The 20,617-nt window shown below is 45.7% G+C and overlaps 1 pseudogene; it reads left to right on the plus strand.

Annotated features, from left to right (window-relative positions):
* The first annotated feature begins 1,266 nt into the window (after nucleotides 1–1,266).
* LOC133818590 (thymidylate kinase-like) lies at nucleotides 1,267–18,846 on the plus strand (annotated as a pseudogene).
* Nucleotides 18,847–20,617: the final 1,771 nt, after the last annotated feature.

The following is a 20,617-nucleotide window of genomic DNA, read 5'->3' on the forward strand; positions in this document are numbered from 1 at the left end:
AAATCTATTTTCAAAATTTAATAAATTTTAATTAAAATTTTAAGAAATAACAAATAAAAATAGAATTACTAAACATATTTTATATTTAATTGTTAAATTTTTAATTAATTAAATAAAACATTATTTTTTAAGTGTTACCAAACAATATAAATTTTTTTACTAATTAAACACAACCGATACTTATTAAAAATTTATAGTATTAATTTTATTTTTTTCTTTTAAAACTAATAAAAACTATTTTTTAAAAAACAGATTATTTTTTCTCTTTTTTATTTTGTAAAGAATGACTTATTTCTAGGTTAAAAAATTGCCCCAGTAATCGTGAACCCCTCCACCCTCGTTTGACCTTGCGCGCAGCACCTCCTCCATGACGGTGCCCCCCACCTCCGTTCGACAACCCCGGACAGCACCCCAAGATAGTAGCCCAGTCGCCGTTCGACCCCAGGACAGCAAGCCCGCCATTCCTCGACATCCACAACAGTTCGTGTGACTGGAGTCAACCTCTCTTCTCTGACGACTGGATTCATCCTTCTCAGGTGACAACACCTCAGGTGCGCTACGGATTCTCCAGGTATGGACCTCCGCCCTCTCTCATATATGTTCATAGCTCACACCATATTAGAGCAATCACTGGAGTCCCAATTGCTTTCTTTCCCTTTTCTTTATTTTTTTTCCTCTCAAAGTTCAAACTCCCAATAATTCTTCTCAACTTTCTTTCTTTTGATTTCTGGGATTGAAGATTCAGAATGTCGAATTGGGTCTCTTTGTAGAGTTTTGTGTTGTTAAATCTTACCTTGATTTGTTTATAAAGCTATAGAAACTATCATGTATTGTAGAAGAGCTACTATTGGTTTGATTCTTCTTTTGCTTCTTGTTCATGTTGCAGTCCAAGTTTAATTTTATTGATTTGGTTCTTAAGTCTTGCTATCTTACCTTCCACCATAGCTATTAATCGAACTTCTCCTAAATTTCTTTTGACAGCTAATTATGAAGTTCTTTCTTTTGATAGCTTCTTTGAAGTGTTCCACATTTTTGTAACTAAACTGTAAAAGTTTTCTCCATCTTTTAAAGCTAGACTGATAATTTTTTGTTCTTAGTATTTTGCTTGTGACAACAATAATCCTGACTGCAATTTTTTTGGTGTAATTTGTGCAGACCATCATGGTTAGTATATGGTAACAGAATCTCTACAAAGATCAAGAGTGCCTCTAGCAACCATGATCTTGAAAGAATTAAATGGAAAAGCAACCCCGCTAGAGCCTGTCTTAATTGTGAATTTGTGATTGACAACAATGAAGTAAGATTTCCACTATTTCTTTATCCTCTGTGAATACAGATTGTGTTTTGTTTCGGACAATAGTAAGCACTAAATAAAGACTTCAGTCAATAATAACTAACTACACATGACTTTACAATGTCGTCAATGATTGTAAACTACAATTTCACTTTTCTATTTCTTTGTTTGTTTGAAACATTAGTTGGATATATTAGTTGGTAAAGAAAACTACTCTGCCCCTAGAAAATTGCATTGAGATAAGGACTTATGCAAGTACTGGTAGTAAATAATCTCTCTCTTCTTCGCACAGATATAAAAATGACCTCTTCATCCTTCTCTTCCTTACTCCTCTCTACATTTTCACAGAGGCGCTCTTTAATTTTTCACAAATTGTTCGACCTTCAAGGCCCCCCTTCTCTGACCTCTCTCTCTGCTATGAGTTCTCCAATAGCCCAATTCTCGTTTCTTGATTTTAGAGAGCCCCTCTCTCTCTCATTGTAGTGAAACTCTTCGGCGTTTTCTCTCCTCACTGCAAAAAATATCGATTTGATAAATCTCTCTTCATATTTCACCCCCATAGAAGAGAACAGTATTAGTTGAATTTATGTCTCTTCATTTGTAACATGTCGATTTGATAAATATCTGAATGGCTCTAATACAGGAACAATATTCGTTGAATTTTTATGGTTGCTTTATTTATTTATTTGCTTTCATTTTACTCAAACCAAAAAATCCATCTAAATAAAAAAAACTATTCGTGAATAGCTTTTGGTTTGTCTATAGTTATATTAAAGTTTTAGTTTGCTTACCTAGTTTAGGCTCCAATTTTTGCTTTTCCTATGGATTTGGGCCTTGATGTTTGTGTTTATTTTATTTTATCTCATTTAATAGGTTGGAAGATAAATGGTCATTGCTTCTCATCTGACTGTTTCTAAGGCTTTGTAAGATTATTAATTTTTTTTTTCCATGTTTCCTATAGTCTATTTCTTTTTTTTTTTTGTCTTAAAAAATGTATATTTTTTATGCATAAGTTCTCAGATGTGGTAGTGAATCCTAAAAAAATGGAGGGTGGGAGAAAATAGCACATAGAATTCAGAAAAGTGAAATGATTTCTTGTTCTTTACACACTTTGAATCATCAAACAAAAATGAGCCCTTAAATTTATAGGTGATGTTTATGCCCCTTTCATAAATGCCCAATTACAACTATCATCGAAAGGTTTTGCTCTTGATGGTTACTATAATTTAATGTTTCTATTGTGTAGGAATTTTGGTACAATAGCAAACTAGCAGTATAAAGGCCTTGGCATATTTGCATCTACAGTTAGTATCCCTTTGCATAAAGAGTTTAATTAGATATATTTGAGTGTCAAGTAAACAGAAATCCAACTCAAGTGGCAAAATTGATTTTTTTAAAATCATTAATTGGATAAATCATATAGGTGTGCCAGTTTTATATCTGTGTCTTTGTTTTCTCATACCCAATAGCAAGTGTCCTGATTTTTTGCTCTTGGTAAGTTCCACAATTTGAGTGCTTTTGTTGTGTAGGAATTTTGGGACAGTAGCTGTAACAAGGTCATTGAATATACAATTGAAGTATCCTTCAAAGGGCTTTATTAGGTCTATTCAAATGGAAAATATCCATGGCTTTAAGTCAACTGGCAGCAGTGGCTCAAGAGGTGCATTGATTGTTCTAGAAGGCTTAGATCGTTGTGGAAAAACAACAGTCTAGTAGTCTACACAAGTACTTGGAAGGATTGGGGCATTCAGCTGAATTATGGTGATTCCCAGACAGAACAACAAGTGTGGGGCAAATGATATCATCCTATCTTTTCAATGAATCTCAACTTGATGATCATGCTATACATCTTCTTTTCAGTGCCAACCGTTGGGAGAAGAGGTTAGCTATGTCATTCTAAATTTTTTATATGCATTGGAGTTCATTATTGCTTTATGGTTGATTTAGATAACGAATAATTTTTTTCTGTTTATTTAGCCTTTTGTATTATTTATTGGTTCTTGAAACAAAAATTGGCTGAGTTCATATCTGTAATTGGTTTAATGTGGTGATGGATGATATGTTGATTTAACAAAAGTCATGGCACTGCTCTTATCTTTCAGATTATTCAGAGGGTAAAGACAGTCCAAATGGATGGCTAGTGGTGAAATAGTAAACTATTTGTTGAATATTTGGTTTGTTAAATTAAAAAAATATATATTAAGATTATAATGCTTCCTATCATTGCTGTTGTGATAAATGTTGGACTTTTCATTAAAACCATGTTGTATGACAGAAGCAAATGTGGGATTTTTGAAAAATTCTTGTTCTTTGCAGATCCTTGATGGAAAGTAAATTGAAATTTGGAACCACCATCATTGTTGACCGATATTCTTATTCTGGGGTGGCTTTCTCTTCTGCCAAAGGACTAGATTTTGAGTGGTGTAAGGTGAAGATATGCTTAGTTGTTTTTATAAACAATTGTTTGTATTTAATTTCTAACAATCTAGATCATCTTTGTAGGCTCCAGAAAAAGGGTTATTGGCTCCAGATCTTGTAGTATATCTTGATATACCACCAGAGGTAATTAAGTTATATAATTTTCAGGCTAGTATGTAAATTCATGAATGTACCAATTTTGGTTACTGCCAATTTTGAGGTTATAACTTTTTTACAATGAATGATACATTGTTTTGGACCATTTACACAATCTAGATACAAAGCTCTCCCTGATGTTCAATCTGCCTTATTTTAAGTTTTAAACCTCCAGGAAGACCTTTAATTGTAGTTTCTCACATGGTGAAAAGGTATCTATATCTTTTCTTTTTTTTGGTCTAAACTTTGTGCTGAACTGCGACATTACATTATGATTCTCAGAAAGTCACAGAAAGAGGAGGATATGGAGGAGAGAGGTATGAGCAGCTGGAGTTTCAGAAGAAAGCTAGGCAATGTTACAAGGCTCTCCATGATGCTTCTTGGAAGGTAATTTTGTGTTTCGTTTGGTGACAAGTAATAAAGCATAATGCAACTTTAAAAGTCATCTTTTTTTTTTAATATTGATTAAAGTATGATAATAAAGAGATGGGTTATTTCATGAACAGTCACATATGAGGTACTAAAACTACTAATTTATGTTATTTCATTTGCTCATTAGTAAGGATTGTCAATATTACCAGTCCCTTGCATAAGTTCTACATTTGTTTATATATTTAGGAGAAGTAATTTATAAGTCATTAGCAAGCGCATATGAATATATTTTGTTTGAAGTTACAAATTGTAATTGTAGACGCTCAAATTTCACCAAAGGTCTGGCCCGGCCTTGCGTGGGTACCGCCTAAGCCTCAAGGGTCTCATGACGCGCAGCCATCAGTGACCCGCATCCGAGTGCCAACGCGAGGCTCCGCCTCGCGCCCTTATGCGCGCACCAATCTACCCACGCAAGGCCCCACCTCGCGTCCTTACGCGCGCATCCTAGTGCCCACGCGAGGCTCCGCCTCGCACCCTTATGCCCGCACCCATCTGCACACGCGAGGCCCCGCCTCGCGTCCTTATGCGCGCACCCGAGTGCCCCCGCGAGCCCTCGCCTCGCGTCATGCCATGTGCCCTCGCCTGCCCACACGAGGCCCCGCCTCGCGTCCTTATGCGCGCACCCGAGTGCCCACGCGAGGCCCCACCTCACGTCCTTATGCGCGTACCCGAGTGCCCCCGCGAGCCCTCGCCTCGCATCATGCCATGCGCCCCCGCCTACCCACACGAGGCCCCACCTCGCGTCCTTATGCGCGCACCCGAATGCCCACGCGAGCCCTCGCCTCGCGTCATGCCATGAGGCCCCCATTTGCACGGCATAGGGGTCAAGATGCCATCGGCCTCCATCGGACTCGGTCGGCCACCCAGGCGCGGATGCCATGGCCTCGCTCGGCCATGCCCAGCCACCTAGACGCGAGACGCCAACGGCCTCGCTAGACCCCGCATGCGCATGTTCCATGGCCCCGCGCGCGCTAGCGTCAGGCGCATCCCACGGCACTGTAACCACAATGCTTAGTGGCCCGGGTATGAACCGAATGGAACGTACTTGTACGACCTAGTACTGAGTACGGACACCAGTACCAGTGGGACTGCTGGGATAAGAGTTATGGCCCGTACATCTATGGCCAAAGGACTGAGTCGACACCACTATCTCCTGCGCCACTATGCCTGCCACCACTCATCAGACATGGGTACAGACAAGTAGTGGAGACATCCACCTGACACCTGCTCCTGTACTGGATGTACGACCACAACCTCTGAAGCCACTCCCCTGACACAGTACATATGTACCACTTGGTCTCCTGGATCACCATGTACCTAAGGCCATTAGAGCCTACTATAAAATGAACTGGAACACCACCTGAAGGGGGGTTGGAATTTTTACTGTAGCAAAGGCTTGAGAGTTAATGAAAGATTGATTGATTTCTCCATTGTTATTCTGTCATAATTCTTGAGTTATTGATTTGATTTCTATAGCTTTTTTATTGACGATCCTAACTTGATAATTTCTTCCAACTCAACTTAGTTGACGAGTTCTCACCGTCAATAGTTTGGCGCCGTCTGTGGGAACGTTAGTCTTAAGCTACTGTTCCACCATTGTTTCCGGCAAGAAGAAGATGCCAAGACGTTCAAAGCAACTGAGGGAACCACGAGAAGTAGAGGTTCACCTGAACGGAGTCCAGCTGAAGGCCTCCATGAAGGACCCTCGTCCACCCAGAGACGTGGAGGCCCCTAAGGACCCTGAGGTTCACAGAGGTGATAGAGTGGCCTCGTCGCCAGCCGCTCCACCTGGAGAAAGTCCTCCAAGAGCACCACTGGGAAATGCTGATGAGTTCCCTCCTCCAAAACCACCGCAGGCACCGAACTCCGGCCAGCAAGACCCGGGCCCTTCTGCCAGTAGGCATGATAAGCACCCCCGGGTCCACTCCGTGAACTCGAGTTCGAAATCTCGGTTTTACGAAGAGGAAATACGTGAGCTCCACCGTAAGAACCAAAGGTTGGAAACCACCTTGGAGAACATGCAAGAGGTCCTGAACGGCCTGTTGCAGGGTAAGTCGAGCATGACCTTGCCTAAGAGGAAGGAGAAGGGCAAGGATGGGGTGGAGACCACTGTACAAGTAGATGATGGGAGAACCTGACATTCAACCAGTAACACCCCCCGAACGAAGCAACGTGATCACCCTGAACCGCCTAAGCAGGCTCAGAAGCCAACGCCGAGGACCAACGCTGCCCCTCACAATGAGGACAAGGTCACCTCTAAAAGAGCACCCTCAGACTTGCGGGAAGAGCTCAATAAGAAGAGGGCGGGCAAAGGGACCACGCCCCCTGTGGCGCCTCGAGAAGGCAAGGGAAAGGCAGATCTTAGCCCGTCTGCCTTGAGGGACACTCTCAGCAAAAGGAGGCAGGACCTAGACACGGAGATGAGGAGCTTGCGGAGCAAGATCGTCACCGCGTCAGGCGGCCAGGCCTTTGAGGAGGACTTCGACCATGAGTCGCCCTTTGTGAGAGAAATTCAGGCGATCCGGCTCCCTGCCAACTTTAAGGAGCCCAATATGACCCCCTACGAAGGGAACACGGATCCAAAATACCACCTGGATGCGTTTAATGATCTGATGAAACTGAGGGGGATTGGAAGTTGTGCCAGGTGCCATTGCTTCGCTGTTACTCTGAAAGGACCTGCCTACAAATGGTTCAAAAGATTAAGGCCGGGGTCCATCAGATCCTGGCAGCAGTTTTCTGACGAATTCCTCCAACAGCACCATGTCGTGCGGGACTACATGATGCCAGGTACCAGCCTGGCCAACGTGAAGCAAGGAGAGAATGAGAGCCTAAATAGCTACATTCACCGGTTCAATATGGAGGCCGCAAAAGTGGGGAGCCTAACTCGCAGAGAGTTAAAAATGGCCATCACCGCTGGAGTACTCCCAGGAAGTAAGTTGTGGGATAACATGTTGAAGAGGGAAGTCACTGACTTAGATGACTTCTATGAGAGAGCGCAGAAGTACATCCGCGTGGAGGATGGCCACGCAAACTTAAAGGTAGGGAAGGAGGAGCCCCACGCGAAGCCCCCAACTAACAACGGGTCGAATGTAGCGAAGAAGAAAAGGACGTACGATGGGTCAAGAGATGACCAGCAGAGGAAAACCAAACGAGGGAGTGATCATAGGCAAACGGCTTATACTTACTATACGAACCTCACAGATACCAGGGAGCATATTTACATCACCAACGAAGATCGAGTTCCCTTCAAAAAGCCCCCACCAATGAGAAAGGATCGGTCCAAAAGGGACCCCAGTAGATACTGCCAATACCACAAGGACATCGGACACACCACGGCAGAGTGTATCCATCTGAAGGAGGAAATTGAGGAGCTCATCCGCCGGGGACACCTGGGCCGCTACGTCAGGAGAGAAAGGCAAAGGCCAGAGGACGAGCCAGCGGCGCCCCAGGCACAAGAGCGAGCCCCAGAAATACAGGGGGAGGTCCGAACCATTTTTGGAGGTCCAGGATTTGGGGGAGACTCTAGGAAGGGGCGAGATAGATATGCGAGAGAGGCTCGGTGAGGTCCGCCTCCCTGCGTCATGAGTTTAGAACAACGACCCCCGAAGAACTTCAAGGGGGAAAACGACTCGATAACGTTCACTGAGGAGGACGCGCGGGGGGTGCACTTTCCCCACAATGATCCGTTGGTGTTGACAGTTCAGTTGGCAAATATGCGCATGCATCGAGTCCTAGTGGACAACAGAAGCTCGGTAGACATCCTATATCGCCCGGCCTTGGAAAAGATGGGACTGGACATTCGTCATCTGAAGCCCTGCCAGTCGTCCCTACACGGATTCACAGGGGACTCAGTGCAACCCCTAGGAATGATCGAATTGACACTTACCAAGGGGGTGCAACCCCGGCAGACTACAGTCATGTCTAACTTTGTTGTAGTAGATTGTGCATCGGCTTTCAATGCGGTATTGGGGAGACCATCCCTAAGATAATTGAAAGCCATAACTTCAATATATCACTTGGTTTCAAGTTCCTGACTCCAGGAGGGGTTGCTAGTATGAAGGGAGAACAGAAGGAGGCAAGGGAGTGCTACAACACCTCACTCCGCGCGCCTGCGAAACCGCTAGAGCCAATGGCCATGGTGATACATGAGGCGCTACGTATGCCCACGGGGGGTCCGCAGGAGCTGGACCCTCGGGTCGTGGATGAGTCAAGAGCAGAACCAGTAGAAGAAGTAGATGAGGTTACGGTGACGGAGGAACCGCTAAGGAAATTGAAGATAGGGAGAAGCCTGCAAGGTAACGTGAAGGAGGAGTTGATGAAATTTTTGAAAGATAATCTAGACGTGTTTGCATGGAGTCATGAGGACATGGTGGGTATAGACCCCAGTGTGATGTGCCACCACCTGAATATCTCCTCAGAGGCAAGGCCCGTCAGGCAAAAGAGGCAGGCGCTAAACCCAACAAGATACGCAGCATTAAAAGAGGAGGTTGACAAGCTGAAGGCCAACGGGTTCATCCGTAAGTCTTTCTACCCTGTGTGGGTATTGAACCCAGTACTCGTGCCGAAGCCGAATGGGAAATGGAGAACTTGCGTCGATTTCACGAACCTGAATAAAGCTTGTCCTAAGGACAGCTTCCCACTTCCCAGGATAGATCAGCTAGTAGATGTGACGGCAGGACATGAGTTACTAAGTTTCATGGAAGCCTACTCAGAATACAACCAAATCCCAATGAACCCAGAAGATGAAGAGCACAAGTCATTCATTACAGACAAAGGGCTCTACTGTTACAAGGTGATGCCCTTCGGGCTCTAGAACGCGGGAGCCACCTATCAGAGGTTGGTGAATAAAATGTTCGCCAACCAGATAGGAAGGAATATGGAGGTGTATGTGGATGACATGTTAGTGAAGACCAAAGAAGCAGCAGAGCTCAACAAAGACCTTGGTGAGATGTTCGACACACTCAGGAAATACCGGATGAAGTTGAATCCAGTCAAGTGGACCTTCGGGGTATCCTCAGGAAAATTCTTGGGCTTCATGGTCAACTCCAGAGGCATCGAGGCCAATCCTGACAAGATAAAGGCACTAATAGAGATGAGCCCGCCAAAGAATAAGAAGGAAGTGCAGTGCCTAATGGGAAGGGTGGCGGCCCTTAATAGGTTTATCTTAAGGTCCACCGACAAGTGCCTCCCATTCTTTGACATCCTCAAAGGGAGCAAAAAGTTTGCTTGGGATGAAAAATGTGAGGAAGCATTTGTCAAGCTGAAAGAGCACCTGGGGAAGCCACCCCTGTTGGCAAAGCCAGAGAAGGGCGAAAAGATGTACCTGTACTTGGCAGTGTCTGAGCATGCCATCAGCGCAGCCTTGGTTAAAGGAGAGAAGAAGCAGCAACAACCTGTATACTATATCAGCAAGCGTTTGGTGGACGCGGAGAACCGGTATCCAGAGATCGAAAAATTGGCCTATGCACTAGTGGTGGCTTCAAGGAAGTTGAGGCCTTACTTCCATGCACATACAATTGAAGTCCTGATAGATAGTCCTTTGAGATAGGTCTTACATAAGCCTGAGACTTCGGGGAGACTGATGAAATGGTCGATCGAGCTAAGTCAATTTGACATTGTATACACCCCCAAGAGCTTCCATCAATGGACAGGTGCTGGCAGATTTTATAGTAGAGCTCACCCATCAGCCGAATGAAGGAAGGAATGAAGAAGGGGAGTAGCCTGTTATGGAGGAAGAGCTAGGAGGTTAAGAGGAGTGGAGGTTGCATGTTGATAGGGCGTCTAATGAAGGAGGATCTGGAGCGGGCATCATGATGACTGGGCCCGAGGGACACAGAATGTATTACGCAATCCGATTTGGGTTTGAGGCCTCCAATAATGAGGCAGAGTACGAGGCGCTCCTGGCTGGCCTGCGTTTAGCCCAGGAACTGAGAGTGACGCGCCTTCATATCTTCAGTGACTCTCAATTGGTAGTATGCCAAGTAAAGGGGGAATACCAGGCGAGGGGACCCAAGATGGCAGCTTACTTGGAGAAGGTGAAGGGCTATCTGGGATGGTTGGTGGCATATAATATAGAGCAAATCCCCAAAGAAAAGAATACCCATGCCGATGCACTCGCAAAGCAGGCGTCTACCAAGAATGGTGATATCTTGGAGTCAATACCTGTGGAGTACTTACCCAAGCCCAGCATCGAAGGCGCGGACTTACACATGATTAGTGTCCCAGGGGGTCATGGACCAAGCCAATCAAGAGGTACCTGGAAGAAGGAACCTTGCCTGCATACAAAAACGAGTCCCGGAGGTTGGTGTACAGGGCCGCAAGATACACCCTGGTAGATGGGTTCCTTTACAAAAGAGGATTCTCAATGCCACTCCTGCGGTGTGTAGAAGAAGAGCAGACGCTGAAAGTGTTACATGAGATACATGAGGGAGAGTGCGGCAACCACAAGAGCGGACCCTCCACAGCCAGGAAGGCCATGAGACAAGGATACTACTGGCCCTCCATGGAGAGAGATGCGCATGACTTTGACACGAAATGCGACAAATGCCAGAGGCACACCAACTACCCTCGGAAACCCCCAAGTGAACTGACCAGCATGACCAGTCCTTGACCCTTCACGATCTGGTGAATAGACTTTATCGGCGCTCTTCCTACAGGCAGGGGTGGAGCGAAATACGCGGTGGTGGCAGTGGACTATTTCACTAAGTGGGTAGAAGCAGAACCCCTTGTGAAGATAACCGCCAAGCACATCACCTCTTTCGTCAACAAATTCATTGTTTGTAGATATGGAGTACCCTACAAAATTATTTTCGACAATGGTACCCAATTCGAGGGAGGAGCTTTCGATGAATATTGTAGGGAAAGGGGCATAAGGAGGAGTTTCTCCGCGGTTGTGCACCCTCAGGCCAATGGGCAAGTGGAGGCCATAAACAGGGTCCTTAAGAAGAATTTGAAGACAAAGCTAGAAAAGATGAAGGGAGCCTAGGTAGATGAGCTACCAAATGTGCTGTGGGCTTACAAAACCACCCCACGCACGACTACTGGGGAGTCCCCATTCTCCTTGGCCTATGGGTGCGAGGCCGTGCTCCCAGTCGAGATGCGAGTTGAGTCCCACAGGGTACAGGCATATGGAGACGAGGCCAACCGTGTAGCCCTGGCCGAAAGCTTAGACATGCTTGAAGAGAAGAGAGAAAAAGCACAAATGAGGGTGGCAGTATACCAGCAACGCGCCGCAAGGTACTACAATTCGAGGGTGCGAGAGAGAACTTTCAGAGTTGGCGACTTGGTGCTAAGGAAGGTACTCCCTAACACGCGAGACCCAGGCGCAGGAGTGCTGGGGGCGAATTGGGAGGGGCCCTACGAGGTTGCTCAGTGCATACCCCCGAACACTTACAAGCTGGCACGCATGGACGACACCATCATACCCCGAGCATGGAACGCGGAGCACCTGAGGAAGTACTACCAGTAAGGCGCCCACGTCCGATGGTAAAAGGACAAGTGTTGCATGCTGTCTTAATATGATAGGGAGAAATCAAAGAGGTTACTTAGATAGCCTCCTGAGTAGGTGTGAGTCTTTTTATTTTTGTTTTCTATGAAAATCTCATATGTACCGTTGCAACTATTTGTATGAGACTGTTTATTATGAATGTGATGAATGAAACTGCATGTTATGGGTGAAACTGTTCGCAACCTCATGTATTATTTTCCTTCGCTACGTGGGCATCAGCCAAAGTGCCTGCTGAAATAAATTTCACCAGACACTTGGGGGGCAGGATAGGAGGCGACAGCAGGCGGCTAGCAAAGGGAACCTAAAAAGGGCCCTATAACAAAGGATCCTAAAAAGGGACCCCTTGCCCTCCTAAAAACGAGGCCCCTAAAAGGGACCCTCTACCAAGAGGACCCCTAGCCTTTCTGAAAAGGAGGCCCCTAAAAAAGGACCCTCTACCAAGAGGATCCCAAAAAGGACCCTCCATTAAGAAGAAGTGACCCAAAAACAAAGGGACCCCCTATACTAGGGTCTTAAACGAAGTCCGTACAGGGCATCCCTTGGGATCATGAGGATTAGCTACCCTTGTGAACACCAAGGGAGGCCATAGGGGCTTACAAAAAATGTATAGTGACGATAATAATAATAAGTCTAGAGTGGCCACCAAGCCACCTAGCCAAAAAGGGTCCCAAAGGAGACCCTTGCAAAAATAGTACTATGAATAACGACGAGAAGGACGCTTCTCGCAAAGAAATAATAAGCGCGCGCAAGAAAAACATAAAAGGATAACTAGAACCCAAGGGGTCAAAATATCCTTATAGAAGCAACCAAGAGGCACCAAAAGAGGTCCCAGTGAACCCTCTCACATGGGCTCCAAAGGACCTCCAACCTGGTAGATAAAAGAGGGGAACCAACCAAACCCCATCATACAGGCTTAAAAGGGCCTCAAATGCAATAGAACAAGAAATAAACAGCAACACATGTATTTATACATTAAAAAAAAAAAGAGTTCTTGAGATAGTACAAGAGTTACCAAAAGAAAAGTAGCAGTGATAATGGTATTACAAAGTTAAAAAAAAAAAGGACCAAGACTACTTCAAGGCCTCCTAAAGTGGGCACTCCACAAGGCCGCTCGGGCAACGGCCTGTTCACCAAAAGAGGAGAAGTCGAAGTTAGGATCCTGCCTCCATACATTGTAAAGAGCGCGATCTATAGACTGACACTCGGTGGTGACCCTCTCCGCCTCCAAGGAAGCCCTCGCCGCCTCCAAGGAAGCCCTATCCGCCTCCAAGGAAGCATTCTTCTCCTGCGCCGACTATAGTTTGGCCCTAAGGGCCTTGGCTTCGGTCTCCAATTGGGAAACCCTCTGTTGCGACGCATCCGCAGTGGCTTTGACCTCCTGGAGCTCGCGCTCCAAGCATTTAACCTTGCCCTTTAGCTCCTTCGTCTTGGCCTTTACTTTTTCCCTCTTTGAGAGCAAGTTGGAAAACTTAGTCCGAGCCTTTGACAACTTGACCTTGGTTTCGTTAAGCTCATTTTCGAGCTCCTAGACCCAGGCTATGAGGCAATCCCTCTCAGCAGTAGATGCGGAGAGGATGCCGGACGTGTCAGCATACCGAAGAGACACGGTGTAGATCTGCACAAGAAAGTCAATGGCGTCAGCGATAAGTAACAAAAAGAAAAACACATGTACATCTATACATAATATTAATCGACGCAAGGTGCAAGAACTCACCCAGGCCGCGGCGCGCCTTAGGGTGTCCCCAAGGTCTGGCTGAGTCACATTCCCTAGACCCCTCCAGTCGGAGACAGGGAGGCCCGAGGCAATTTGAATGTAACGCTGCCCATAAGATGAGGCCATCCTAGTCACCCAAGGCTCCGCCTCCGTACTGGGAGCATCTTGTTGGACAGGGACGGATGACCCGCTCACCGAAGCAGGAGGGGGCGCAGGGAAGGAGAAAAACTGAGACCCTGGTAGATTAGAGGGGGGCTCCGTAAGGTCGATGAAATCAGCCCCCGGTGGTCCAATGTCATGAGGAACCTGAGGAAAGGCGTCGCAGCCATCAAGGCCAGGGGGAGCATAATATCCCGCTGCGGCCTATTGGTCCTGAGGTTGAAAGGCCATGTCCTGGTCGGAAGAGCCATAAGGGGGGCGTCCCCTGGGGGACAGGGGGCGCTGGTGAGATCCCCCACATTCGAGGGGGGCATCCCCCATCTCCTCCTCGGCCTCAGCCGGCATAGCCATAGCCTTCTTAGACCCAGAAACTGACCACAGGAGCTTGGGGTCAGAGACTGGGGACAGCTGGTGGCGGTTGAGGTTCACCATAGTAAATAAGAACGCCACCTTCTTCAGGGCAGAGTCTGCATTAATGAGGGCAGTAATGGCCTCCGCCCCAATGACCGAAGGATCAGGAAATTGCTCTGCATGATCCATGCCATTGTCAGTATAAAACAGTAAGTTCTAAGAAGAAGAAAAGAAAGACCAGGGTACTTACTGGGGCCGGCGCAAAAGTCTTCACGAACAGAGAGAGGGCCCTCTACCCAGAAAAAGTCTTGTTTCCAAGACCCTGTGTTGGACACTGAGCCCTCTATCAAGGGGAGCTCGTTGTTGGCCTTCTGCAGGTAGTAGAAGACCTTGGACTTGTGCAATGCCATGAGGTTGTACAGGGAATGCACCTCTTGCGCCGTCGGGGCACGTTCGACCTTTCCCTAGAACCAAATAAAAAGGCAACTTAGAGTCAACCAACTGTTGGGTGACAGTTGAAGAGGGGCCAAGTCGAAGTAGTTGAGAACCGCCACGAAAAACGGGTGCAAAGGAATGGTACCACCCGCCTTCAAAATATGCTCACTCAAAGCCAGATGACCCTTCCTAGGGCGGTCGGCCCGGCATGCCTCCTGAGGAGCATATAGGGTGTATTCTGGAGCAACACGGTAGTGCTTCACGATCTCCTTCAATTTGTTCGCAGACACATGTGACACCAGACTGGACGCCAGTAGAGGGGCGTCGTCCTCTTCCTGGACAGACACCTGTCTGCGTGCTTTCGGCATATCTGCAAAATCAAAAGAAAGATGTGAGGAAGAGGCAGAACACTTAACCCTCCATTTTTTTCTTCCTAGCAAGAGTTTTCCATCGAGGGAGCGATGGCGGAAGCACTAAGCTGGGATAAACTGAGACTAGGGGCTGGGGATAGGAGCTAGCAACCCAATGACCGTCATCAGGCGAGGAGGGAGTGGGAGGTTCTGGCGAAAGGTGTCCCTCCATAAATTCTAACTCCCACCGCAATTCAAAAAGGGTCGTCCTAAGACGCTATATGGTCACTAAGGTCTGGGGGTTAAGGTCCTCCATCTCCTCTCAACACCGAGTCAATTTCGCTCTCCACAAACCAAATTTTGCGCCTAAGTTCAGCAATGTACTCAAGGTGGCGGATACGGGCCTGCCTTAAGGAGTCATAGTCTTGGTAAGGATTTCCCTCAAGGGACTCTGAATCCGAGGACAGGTCGATAAATTCAGCCCCCGGAGGTATGTTGGACGGGCCGTCACTGGCCATGAAACCACGTCCCAACAGCAAAAAGGGGTTCGCGTATAAATGAGGGGATGGCTACAAAACACAAAGGAATAGGCTCAATATCTCTAGATGCAAGCGTCCTAAGTGGCCCACTACAAGGTATATATAAAAAAAAGGGGGGGGGGGGGCATGTATGTGGTCAAACTCACTACAAGCTCAGGCTAAGGTACCCCATCCCAAGTAATGCTAGTTTGGACCCGATAAAAAATAAAATAAAAAGGAGAAGGAAAGAAAATATACCTCAAATGGTTACGAGAGCGAAGCTGGGGTCAAGAGGAGGTCGAGGAGCCAAAAGCACCAAAGGGGCGAAAATGCACGTCTGCAAAAATAGGCAAAAAGGATATGCTAGTCACAAAATAGACACACCATAAAACTAGCTCATATGTAAAAAAAAAAAAAAATGAAATGAAGTGAAGTGAAAAAATAAAAAAAAATGAAACTATGGAAAAAATGGGGTTGTGGAGGATTGAACCTCTTACCTCTTGAAAAAGGAAGGGTTCTCCAAACCACTAAGCCAAGGAAGTAAGGTGAAAATATTAGGCCATGCATGAAGGCCTATTTATAAGAATCAAGGTGAATAGTCTACAAGAGCACCTAAAGGTCCTCTCCTAGACTGAGGGGCAAGTGTAGACGCTCAAATTTCACCAAAGGTCTAGCCTGGCCTTGCGTGGGTACCGCCTAAGCCTCAAGGGTCTCATGACGCGCAGCCATCAGTGACCCGCATACGAGTGCCCACGCGAGGCTCCGCCTCGCGCCCTTATGCGCGCACCCATCTGCCCACGCAAGGCCCCGCCTCACGTCCTTATGCGCGCACTCGAGTGCCCCCGCGAGCCCTCGCCTCGCGTAACGCCATGCGCCCCCGCCTGCCCACACGAGGCCCCGCCTCGCGTCCTTATGCGCGCACCCGAGTGCCCACGCGAGGCCCCGCCTCGCGTCCTTATGCACGCACCCGAGTGCCCCCGCGAGCCCTCGCCTCGCGTCACGCCATGCGCCCCCGCCTGTCCACACGAGGCCCCGCCTCGCGTCCTTATGCGCGCACCCGAGTGCCCACGCAAGGCCCCGCCTCGTGTCCTTATGCGTGCACCCGAGTGCCCACGTAAGGCCCCGCCTCGCGTCCTTATGCGCGCACCCGAGTGCCCACGCGAGCCCTCGCCTTGCGCCATGCCATGAGGCCCCCATTTGCACGGCATAGAGGTCAAGACACCATCAGCCTCCATCGGACTCGGTCGGCCACCCAGGCGCGGATGCCATGGCCTCGTTCGGCCACGCCCAGCCACCTAGATGCGAGATGCCAACGGCCTCGCTAGGCCCCGCATGCGCATGTTCCATGGCCCCGCGCGCGCCAGCGTCAGGCGCATCCCACGGCACCGTAACCACAATGCTTAGTGGCCCGGGTATGACTTGAATGGAACGTACTTGTACGACCTAGTACTGAGTACGGACACCAGTACCAGTGGGACTACTGGGATAAGAGTTATGGCCCATACATCTATGGCCAAAGGACAGAGTCGACACCACTATCTCCTGCGCCACTATGCCTGCCACCACTCATCAGACATGGGTACAGACAAGTAGTGGAGACATCCACCTGACACCTGCTCCTGTACTGGATGTACGATCACAACCTCTGAAGCCACTCCCCTAACACAGTACATATGTACCACTTGGTCTCCTGGACCACCATGTACCTAAGGCCATTAGAGCCTACTATAAAATGAACTGGAACACCACCTGAAGGGGGGTTGGAATTTTTACTGTAGCAAAGGCTTGAGAGTTAATGAAAGATTGATTGATTTCTCCATTGTTATTCTGTCATAATTCTTGAGTTATTGCTTTGATTTCTATAGCTTTTTTATTGACCATCCTAACTTGATAATTTCTTCCAACTTAACTTAGTTGACGAGTTCTCACCGTCAACAGTAATATATAATTATTCTCAAAAACACCTAAAAGGTTGGAGAAGCAAGGTTCTTTAAATTGAGGCTTGTCTTACATATTCCTCATTTGCCTCGATGAATTTTTAAACCAACTTATGATTCTTACTCTATAAACAGAGCATTGCACTTTAGCTTGAATTTTTATTGTTAACAGTCAACTTATGGTCATATAAAATGTTGTGTTACATGTAATTACCTTCTTTTTCAGTTTTGAGTTTCTTTAATCGGTGATTGTCCAGAGTTTTGAGTTTTCAATAGATGATAAAGACACCAAAATGTCATATAACGGAGCAGATAGATTATATAGATCATCTTATGTTAAACGAGTATAGTATGAAATATATGAATTTCTAGCCTTGGTAGTGGCGCATTGCTAACTCTATTAGGAGTTCTTTCATCTGCATATAATGATTGAATATTAATGATTTTGTTGAATATTTGTTTCTTTGAATGTGGTGTTTTATTACTTGTGATTTATTTGTGAGAGTGGAAGTGTTTACTTGTGGTATTTGTGAGAGTTTCAAGATTTTAGAAAAATACAACAAGAAAGGTGTAATCATTTACAATACCCTCGTAGGACTTCACACCATAGCTATACTGAATTGGAAGCTGATTTAGTAAGTACATATATAGAACGAATTATGCTTGATTTTATATTTTCCTCATTTGATGTTAAAATTGACCTAATTATATTATATGCAGCAAGCTAAGTGGGGCACAACAGAGCAGATAGATCGACCTATACTCTGGAAGGAGGCCAGAAAAGATTCTTCTGGCAACTATGTCACCGAGCGTGACAAGGTCATGGGAGAGGCCATCGTAAGTTGTAAAACATTAAATGACTGTTGGTAATTTTTTATATTTTAGTAACAAACAAATAATTGATTAAATTTTGTATAGGAAGACATGCTTGAGGAAATAAAAGAGGGCAAACTGATTGAGATCGGAACAAATGACATCCTAACACAAGTGTTAGGTACTGCTGAGCACCTCGGTCGAGTTCAAGGCCAGAGTCGAGGTGTCACACAAAGTGACTACTTTCATAAGCCTGTGGTTGGGGGGTCTAAGGCTTGCTAGAGTTGCCTTTTGAAATGATAACTAGAGTTTCTTGAGCGGATGAGTCATAGATAGAGTAAGGGTCTAAGAGGCTTGCTAGAGTTACCTTTTGAAATCATAGCTAGAGTTTCTTGAGTGGGTGAGTCATAGCTAGAGTAACTTTTGAAATCATAATTAAAAATATATACTAACTGTAGTATTTAGTTAGCACTTACATAGTTATCCCAAGTGAGTTCTATATTCCAAGTGATTTAGCACTTACATATTTTGATCTTGTAATTTTTAGATTTGGAACATACTGAGTTCTATTGATTTTGTCTGCCCGTTGATTCTATCTGAACTATATTGTAATTACACAGGAAATTATGAATGAATATAGTTATTGAAAATAGATAAATGAAAAAAATTCTCATATTCTACATGGGACGTCGGTCTCCACAATATTGTCGTCTTATGTATTGCAGGGAACGATGCTTGCACACAAATTGTCATCTCATGTACTGTAGGAGGATGACGCTTGAGTAGGAACTGTCATCTCATTTACTGCAGTGGATGTCACTTGCACAAAAACTGTCGTCTCATGTACGACAAGAGAAGACACTTTTATTTAAACCGTCATTTCATGCTTTACATGGCATGACATTGCATGGGATGACATTATTAGAACCGACGTACGAGAGTCCATACAACGGTTTAAAACAATCATCCCATGTCAATTTTGTAGTAGTGTCCCAAAATCGTTAAAATATCTTGCAAATATTTACCGTCCCTTGATTGGAATTCACTTCCTCCAAACTTTTCTAATTGGTTAACCACCATATTCAAATATCCAATTATGACCCAAGGGTCAGTTGCAGTAGTAAACTCCAAGGCCAAATTCTCCCAAAACTGGGAACTTTCTCCTCTAAATGACGAGCCATATATGTAGTGAGTTGGCCATCTCGGTCCATTCAAGACAGTTGAAACTTTCACCACAATTTGGGATAAAGAAGAGGAAATGAATTCAACTTGAAGGCGTACTTTCTAGCATAGACATAAAGCCCTCTGTCGTTCCAATAGGTTCAACAACAATAGCTTTGAAAAAACTTAATCGACGCCAAAGTCGATTCATGCACGATTCATCTAACTTTGTTTCCATCAAGAAAACCAAATATGGATCCTCAGCTACCACTAAAGCCTTAACGACTTTGAAAGCGCGGGGTTTCCCTAAACCTCGTCAATTCCAGGATAGTAGCCTCATGAGGATTATGGGGGCATGATAAGGCCCGCCTCCTCAGCCTCCCCAAAACCCACTTGAGCTTGGGTGTTGTAATTATAAGAAGAATTATGATTGTTGGCAACTGGTTGAGTACTTCCAAGGGAATCGATATAGGGTTACCTTGTGAATCCCCCATCTTACCATCTGTAGATTGGTCCCCCAAGTTACCATTTGTGGTCTGATCATTGATAATCCCTTTCTTGTGCCTTTTTCGACTTCTTTTTGGATATCACATGCCTCATTGTTGTCTCTCCCTATTGGGATTGTAGTACTTTCCTTGCCAAACACTCCTGTCTCGCCTGGAACCCAAGGATTCCCATTAATACTCTCTAAACATTCTCCCTGGTTATCACCAATATACTACTCCTGATCATTTAACTTTTTCCTCTTGGAGCCCACCATGTACATTGCCTCCTCTTTAAACAGCCCAAAAATTGGTTTTGTCTAGACTACCCTGGGTCCAATGGGCCTTTGTGATTTTGCCTCCAATTTATCCCTTTTTTATGCCCACCTCATTTGGCCTTTGATTTTGAATTTTCAGAGGCAAACAACTACTTGAAAATATTTTCCACGTGTTGTACATTCTCATCTGTAATGGGCACATTTTTTGCATTTGAATTTTCCATCACTAGAAAGGTGGTGTTGGTGCCAAACACCCTATGCAACCACGGAGTGTTCATACCCTTATTTTGCAGCTCCGTACACGCAGTGTGAGAGTGGGGAATTTTCATGCGCGGTAACACCGCATTACTGTTGTCTGTGGTAGGCTTCTTTTGTCGATTCTCTTCCTTCACCGCCTCTGCCTGGAGAGGCGTGCCCACTGGTTATAGTTCTAAACCAATTTCAGAACGATGAATGACTCTAGGTCTGGCATCCATCTCAATCTAGAGTCAAACATGAAAATCCTCTGCTTCCAGGAGGGAAAAAGCATTGTCTATGCTGGAACCCACCTTGAACAATGACCCCAAACATGGTATGTCCATCTTCCATGATCATCATCCACTTTCTCCCTGA

Source organism: Humulus lupulus, chromosome 2 (genome assembly GCF_963169125.1).
Source record: "Humulus lupulus chromosome 2, drHumLupu1.1, whole genome shotgun sequence".
Taxonomy (NCBI): Eukaryota; Viridiplantae; Streptophyta; class Magnoliopsida; order Rosales; family Cannabaceae; genus Humulus; species Humulus lupulus.